An 8499-nucleotide genomic window follows, 5' to 3' on the forward strand; every position below is an offset into this window, starting at 1 on the left:
TCCCTGGGTGCTCTGAGTAATCCTATCGCCCGAGCCGCTCGGGTAGTCCGAAGCTCAAGCCCCAGGGGCGGGCTGTCGGTGCTCGGTCTGGTCTGTCATACCCGGGCGCCACCGAACCATAGGACCTCTGGGTTATGCCTCTTCCTGCTCTTGTCCGCCGGTCTGGGTATTTGAGAGGTCTCGGGTCGAAAATGAGAGCAGTCTATAACAAGTACCGCACTGACAGAGCGCACCAAGCAAGGAAATTTCCTATTCTCTCTTAAGTCATAGGTCGACAATCAAAGCAAAAGCAGCTCGACCGCGAGGGCCTCGATGCCCAGGTCGCTGATCGGCCACAAGGGTCCTCGGGTGGTCCTACCGCTTAGGCATGAGTGGTCGAGATCACCCGACCCCGGGATCCTCGCGTGCCCCTTGACACTCGGGCACCCCGGCTGAAGGAACCAAGCCCCCGGGCACCCCGAGCTCGGAGCGCATGCTCCTCCTGGATCAGCCGACCGAAAGGCCGACCGCTATCCGGTGAGTGATTAAATTCAGATAAATTTACGTTCAACAGTATCTTGTTCCCGAGTCATCCTCGGGGACCCTCGTATTCTAATCTGCCTGGTGAGATGATCTCCTCGCGCACAAAACCCTACCGTGTGTCTACTTTTTCTTAGAACGACAGTACGGCCCGTAGAAAGGTGTACCGTACGTGCGGTAATGTCCAACCGAAGTCCTTCGTGGTGGTCGTGGTGTTCGGTCCGCTTTTAAGGGCCCCGAGCACTACCGAGTCCCTGGGTGCCCTGGGTAATCCTATCGCTCGAACCACTCGAGTAGTCCGGAGCCTAGGCCTCAGGGGCGGGCTGTCGGTGCTCGGTTCGGTCCGTCTTAAGCCCGGGCACCACCGAACCATGGGGACTCTTGGTCGCATTCCCGCCCGTGCGTGTCTCCGGTCCGCTGACTGAGTGGTCGCGAGGTGAAAAAGTATTCACCGGTCATGGCATGTTCCGTGCTGGATCGATCCATCTCCCGAGCAAGGAAGTTCGTGTCTTTGTCTCTTGACTTAGTCGATGCGGACTCGCGAGGGCTCAGGGGCTGAACGCGCCAAGAAAGACGATCGGGACGACTTCGTTCTCGGGGACGGAAAGGTCGGGAACGGTCCGACTGAGTACTCCCCGGGGCTTCAAGGCAAAACATCGGAAGAAACACTAAGTACTCAAGAACACTGGAGTTGCAAGCCCAAAGAAAAGCTCCCATTATATTCACATGGAAAATACAAGCATTTCTAAGGGATCGCTCCCATATTTACATCCAGCCAAGACAAAAATAAAAGAAGAGGAAACTACTACAAAAGCCTAATCGGAGGCAGAGTCGGCATCGGAGTCATCTTGGCCATCCCCGGGGGCTGGCGGCGGCGGCACCTCCCGCCTGAAGCCGGTTGCCACCTCGGCAGCGGTGCTCCGAACTGCTTCCCGGGCGGCCTCTCCCTCGACTTCGACCACTCCTTCCCACACTGGCTCCAGCGGGAAGTTCGAGTCTCTGCTCCAGTAGCAGGCCAGGACGTGCTCGGCCACTGCTTAGGCCAAGCCGCGTCCTTCCCGGGCGGCGAGCTCCTGGACGGCCCAGGGCAGCGCCTCGAGGCGCTCGCAGACTTGTTGAAGCCCCAGGACTTGTCGTGCGGGGCCATCGCTCTTCTTGTCCGCAACGAGTCGCCCAAGGCCGGCCCTCTCCACGGCCCGCCGCGTCAGCCGGAGTACGTCCTCCAGCATTTGCTGCAAGTTGACCCGCGAGACAAAGGCAGCCTCGAGCTTCTCCTTCGCGGCCCGCAGCTGCTCCTCGAGTCCCTAGCCCTCGGCCGCGCCAGAAGAGCCGGCGTCGGTTGCCGGGCCGGTGGCTTGCTTCGTCCGCGCCACCAGTTCGGACAAAGCGCGCTCACGGGCGGTCAGCTCCACCTCGTGTTTAGCGTTCTCCTCCTCCCTGGCGGCAACGGCCGCCACCGCCGCGGCAGCCTCCCCCTCCCGATGGGTCAGCGAGTCTTCCCGGGCGCCCAGCTCCGCCGCCGTAATCTCGTTGTCGACCTCCCGGATGGAGACGTCCTCCTCCCACCGTCGGACATCTCCGTCCGTTCTCTGGAGCTCCTCCTTCCAACGTTGGAGGCTAGCGCGCGTCCGCTCGGCCTCGCCCTCTCACCGGGTTAGCTCAGCCCGGAGGTCATCTGCCGCCTTCTCGCGGCCGGCGACCGCCTCCTCCCGTTCCTGCGCCCGCGCCTCCCTGGCAAGGGCCTCGGCAGCCTGCTGCCGCGACGCCTCAGCCAAGCGGGCGGGTCTTCTCGCTCTCGCGCGGCTTCGGCGTGGGCGGTCTTCAAAATCTCCCGCTCCCGCGCAACCTCCGCGCGGGTATCTTCCAAAAGCTTCTGCTCTCGCGCAGCAGCCGTACGGACCTCTTCCTGGGCGTTCGCAAGCTGCGCCCTCTCCAAGTCCAGCCGGGCGCGCTCCGCTTCGAGCTGCCCCTCCTTCGCGTCCACCGCCGCGCCCAGCCGCTTGACCGCCACCTGGACGCCCTCGATCGCGGCCAGGAAGGGGTCGGCAGGCCGGTCGGGCGCCGGTGGAGCGCTGGTTTCCCCGCGATCCGCCTCCGGGGGGTTCGGGGTCCCCAAGGGTCGCCACACGATCATCCGCCCCGGGCTCGGCACGCCCGGGGTAGGCTGGACCAGCACCGGGCGCTCGGGCGATGGCCGCATTCCTGCCTCGGCCGCCGCATTCGCTAGCCCCGGCAAGGCCGCTGCTTCCGCCACCATCCGCCCCGGGCTCTGCACGCCCGGGGTAGGTTCCACCGGCGCCGAGGGTTTGGGCGACGGCTCCATCCTCCCCTCGGTCGCCGCTTCCGCCATCCTACCCTCGATCGCCGCTTCCGCCGTCCTCCCCTCGGCCGCCGCATTCGCTGCCCCCCCCCCCCCCGCCATCGTTGCGTCCGCCTGCCTCGGCTCGGCTGGCGGGCTTGTCTCTGGCGCCAGCGCCAGCGCTCCTTCGCCCTCGGTGGCGCCCGTGGGTGGCCTGCAGGAGATAGGCGAAGGTCAAAACCGAAGTCTAGTTCAGGCAAAGAGCGCCCAAGAAAAAGAAAAGAATGAAACTTACGCGGTCGTAGTTCCCCGATACTGCCATTTGGCCGCCGGGAGCCTGAACTCCGGGTCCGGCAGTGCCGGCCCGGAATCCTCCCGCTGCCTCTTTCGTCGGGGGCTCGGTGGGGCCGCCGCGCGGTCTCCAGGTGCCGAGTCAGGCCCCATCCTCACAAGGCGCGGCTCCAGGGCCGGGAAGGCCGCCACCGCCGATGGCGACGGCGGGGAATCCAGCACGGGGATGTAGATTCGGGGGCGCTTCCCCCGGTCTCCCGTCGCCACCGTCGCTGCGCTGTCGGCGGTGCCCTCTTCTCCGGTGCAACGGCTGCTTCTCGCAGCGGCTCTACCGCTGGCTTGCGACTCGCTGCACGCGGCGCCCGGGCCACCAGCCCACACCGGGCTGCTCGCAGCCTCCTCGCTGGCGACCTCGTCGAACCCAGGGAGCTCGGGGGCCTCAGGGCTCCGGCTCCTCGGCCGGTCGACGAGCCCCTGGGCGTCGAACTCCGGCAGCTTCGCCAAGATCGCCGCGCGCTCGGGGTTAGCGCAGAGCGCCATCTCCGGCCACGGGAGCACCGCCCGGCTCGTGTCCTCCACGCCGGTCACCACTCGGGTCATACCCCTCAGCTCCGCTGGGCCCAAATCCCAGCTTGCACCGATTTGGGTCCGGGTGATATCTTCGGGCCCGGTGTAGAGCCAGCACGGTCGGGCCCGCTCCCGCAGGGGTGCCAGGCGACGGCGCAAGAAGTCCACCATCACCATTACCGAGGCCAGCCCGAAGTCGCGCAGGAATCTGATGCGCTCAAACACCGGCTTCAACCTCGCGTCCTCCAGCGGTAGCGCCTCCCACGTCGACTTCTGGGGCTCCGCCGCCACTTCCGGTAGAGCGAGACGATCATGGGGGTCAACGTCGACGAAGAACCAGTCCCGCCGCCACTCCTCCCATTAGCTGCACAGCACCTGGGGGATGTACTGCTCCCCAAGCCGTCTCGCAGCCGAAGATTGCAGCACCCCGCGACGTCCACCGTGGAGTACCCCCTCTTCTTCCCGGCCGGCCGCAGGACGAAGAAATGTCAGAGAAGCGTCACCGAAGGCACCACCCCCACGAATATCTCGCAGAGGTGCGCGAAGACCGCCAGCACCACGACGGAGTTGGGGCTCAAGTGCACCAGTTGGATGCCGTAGGTGTCGAGGACTTGGAGGAAGAAAGTTGAAAATGGCGGCACCAACCCCGCCGCCACGAAAGACGTGAACAAGACAATTCGCCCGGGAACGGTCGTCGCCGGCGGGAAGTTCGCCGGCGTCACCACCGCGGCTTCCTGCTGGCCCTCGGGGACCAGCAGCTTCCTGATCTTATCAGCCGCTTCTTCATTCTTCAGGCGAGACTCCAGCAGCACGCCGTCCGGAGTCCTGTCACGATGGCCTCCTCCGGCTCTCGGCATCTCGACGGGAGGGGAGGTTGTCTGGTGGTGGAGAGGAAAGAGGAGAAGCGCTCCGATCGCCTGAAGGGTTTCTAAGGGCTCCGGAGCACGAAGGAGACAAGAGCAAGATCGCAAGAAGGCGTAAAGAGGGGGGCGGATCGATCCCCTCCCCCTTTTACATCTCAAAGTTCAAACGTCACCTGCCAACAGTTCGCTCGGCGGGATGGCTTCCTCGGTCGACGCAACTGCCAGGCGAATCTCCCGCTGGTCGTGCGACGTCAGCGGCTGCCATGCGTATTTTCCTCGATCTGCACGGCAGCCGCGCGTGCCGCCCGTACCATTGTCATGCCCTTCAGGAGTTGTGTGGGCACGCGTCCGCTTATCTCCCCGCTGGGCCGTACCAGAGGCCCGGGTCTAAAGGGCCACCTCTTGAAAGCCTGCCATGTGGCGTCCACGCCAGCCTTGGCCTCGTCCGCGATGAAGGGCCCATCCGCAGTCTCCGTGCCATCACCTGCCAATGGGCCCGGGGCTACTGTCGGTGTATCAGGAACCAGGGGTCCCTGAGTCCCGAGGCCAGGCCAGCCGTCCGCCACGTGTCACCGTCCCGCGAGGTCCCTCCTGTGAGATGAGGAAAATCTAAGTTCCGGGAGAAGGTGCTCGGGGCCACAGCCTCTGGTCCCCGAGCACCCCAGTTCCCCGATGACCCGCAGAGTCCAAGTACTGGGAAGAAAGTGCTCGGGGAGGTGCCCGGTCACCCCCGAGCACCCTAGTCCCTCGACGATCAGAAGAGCTAAGTTCCGGGAGAGAGCGCTCGGGGGGCTGCGTGCGGCAGCCCCCGAGCGTCCGGTTCCCCGAGGGTCAGTGCAAAAGTGCTCGGGAGAGAGTGCTCGGGGTTGCACGTGGCAGCCCCCGAGCACTCGGTTCCCCGAAGGTTCGTGCGAGAGTGCTCGGGAGAGGGTGCTCGGGGAGGTAAACAGTGCCCCCGAGCGTCCGGTACCCCGAGGGCAAAGATAGGCATTCTCGGGAGAGGGTGCTCGGGGAGGTGAACAGTACCCCCGAGCACTCGGTACCCCGACGACCCAGAAGGGCCCCCGAGGGGCCCGCCGATGAGGTGTGAACCAGTCAGAGGTCCGAGGCCGCATTGATGAGCAATGTTGGCCTGATCTTCCGATAGGTAGCAATAAGTCGGTGGGTGGAGAACTCGACGTTGATGATCCAAAGGTTTCGACCCGAACAGATCGTCTTCCTTGCAATCACTACACCACAGCTCCGATGGTTATCAACCGTGTCGCGCGGTTGACCTCGCCAAGAAGGCTCAATCCCTGCAAGCGTAACGAGAACACAAGCAAGAACGTAGAAGATGCAATCTGAAATATTGCGAATTGAATTCAAGCACTCGAAGTCGGGGTTCCACAAACACTTGCGGCGGCCTAGTCAGTCCGGAATAAGAGCGAAAATCTCACAACTGTGTGTAGATCAATATCTAAGCAAAACACAACCCTAATTAGGGCGGCGGCTACTATATATAAAAGACTAGGGTCGGCCAAGGACCTCTGGACGTGTCCCTAATGGACTCCAACACGTTAAACGGCCCAACGGCCCAAAAGATGGTGGCGCAGCACCCTGACAGATTCTGGACGTCGCCTTATTTTGACGATTACTGTTGACTCGGAAAGAATTTGGACGTGGGACCAGTTCCGTTGGAAATATTATCTCCTTAGCTTTCCAACCATGTGTAGAACATCGAAAACGGAGTCCGTATGCATCCTGAGCGATAATTTTAGTGCAGACTGGTCCTGGACTCCGAAACGAACTCGAACTGGATTAGACCTCCACCTTGGCTTGAGCGCCCTTGCTGTTCTTCTCCCGTGTTCCTAAGTAACAATACATCACAATTATTCAATAGCATCCCAACCTCATCAAAATATAAAGGAACACTAAGGAACGAGCTCACCTCATGATTTAATTGACGTGCACGAGCTCGTGTCAATGGACCTATTGTTGGAGGAATACTCAGTGTGTGTATATCCGAAAGAGTGATGTCCTCATCACGCATTAAATGGGCGTGCGCGGCCTGACATCCCCAACTACTCCCGTCGCAGTGTCAATCCCTACCATGCTGTGGCAGAGAAGCGTGGGGCCATTAATTACACGGGTCCCGTCCCGTATCATCCGGTGTATCTCGAGATAACGTTGCCAGGATCAAGGCGTTCCGCCTGCCGCCCTGCCGTGGCAGAGGAACAAGACAGGGCGGGCACGCCGGGTGCCTTTGTGGCTGCCCGGTGGGCCCTCTCAGCGGCGCCCGTCGCCAGGGCGTCCACAGTGACGAGTGACCGAACGCGCGCCGCGTTTTTCCACCGCCCCTGTCACTTCGCCCAGAGGAAATGATGACGCCTTTCTCAGTCATGGCGTCTTGGAACTTGTGCCCCTTCCTTCCCGTTCGGGGTATGTCGCGGCCGGCGAGTGCATAAAAGGATCGGCATACCGAGAGAAGAAAACAGATTGGATGGAACACAAGCCCAAGCAGTCGACCGTGCCACACTCAGACGAAAAAGACGAACCCCACAACGAACCAAGCCAACAGACGAAGACATTGCAAGCAAGCCTGAGCAGAGCTCCTGCCGAAGAACAAAGAGCCTCAAGCTCTCAGTTAGACACTATATTCTTGTAACCAGATATATTCCTGAGAGATCCCCCTCAGGATAAGTTATTGCATCCATACAGGAGTAGGGTATTACGCCCCCGTGCGGCCCGAACCTGTCTAAACTCCGGTGCATTTACTTCCCTTTGCACTAGGTCGATCATCCCCCACCACCGGCCGTTGCATTTACTTCCACTTCCATTTATTTCTCCGATGAACTTATTCAGGATCATCCCCCCGGCCGAATCTCTAAAAAGGGGTCTCTCGGGATCCCTGCGATATGAGTTAATCCTCCGACAATTGCATTGATCTAATTTGAATCAGATAAAGCATGTCCAACATCATGGGGCTCAAAAGAAGCAACGAATGTAGAATCAGTAAAATGAGCATGAGAAGCGAACTTAGACCTAGTTACCTTCTCATCGAGATCTCCGATCATCATGTGTGAGGGATAGCGCCACTAAATGTGTTGAGAGGTCTCACATCGTGAGAGAACCTCTCCCTCAAATACAGCTGGTGCAGGGTTAAAAGCAGGTGAAGTGGATGTAGAGGCTTTAGGACCCTCTGCTGGAGTAGAAGCAGGAGATAGCTCTGGAGCAGGTGTGGTCGTGGGAAGTAGTGGATCATCCTCATCATCACCGAGAGCTAGAAGGTCATCATCTACAAAGATGCTCTCTCTCATCTCCTGATCTCCTGCACACTCAAAGGTAGAACTAGCATATGGGGTTGTTTCATCAAAAGCCACATCACATGATTCTATAATGGTGTTAGTGTCAAGATTATAAACCTTGTAAGCATGACTATGAAAAGAATACCCCAAGAAAATGCCATCAGAAGAAAATGACTCGAACTTGTCGAGATTTCCATGCTTTAGGATGAAGCATCGACAACCAAAAACTCTCAAATATGATAACTTTGGCTTCCTCCCAAAGCGCAACTCATAAGAAGTCAAATTCAAGATCAAGCGTAAGGAAATCCGATTTGAGATGTAGCACGCTGTGCTAATGGCCTCAGCCCAAAACTTCCTAGGAGTCCTATTTTTATCGAGCATCATCCTAGTCATCTCCACCAAAGTCTTGTTCTTTCTTTCAACCACGTCATTCTGCTAAGGAACGTGTGGGGCAAAAAATTAAGTTCAATGCCATGTTCAAGGCAGAAAGCATCAAAGATATAGTTCTTGAACTCGATGCCATTATCACTACGAATTGATTTCAATGCATGTGGAAGTTCTTTGAACAATCTCAAAGGTAAACTCCAAAAGTGTGAGAACACTTCATCCTTACTTACAAGAAAGAAGACCCAAGAGTATCAAGAGTAATCGTCAACAATAACAAGTACATACTACT

The sequence above is a fragment of the Phragmites australis genome, chromosome 1 (assembly GCF_958298935.1).
Source record: "Phragmites australis chromosome 1, lpPhrAust1.1, whole genome shotgun sequence".
NCBI classification, from domain to species: Eukaryota; Viridiplantae; Streptophyta; class Magnoliopsida; order Poales; family Poaceae; genus Phragmites; species Phragmites australis.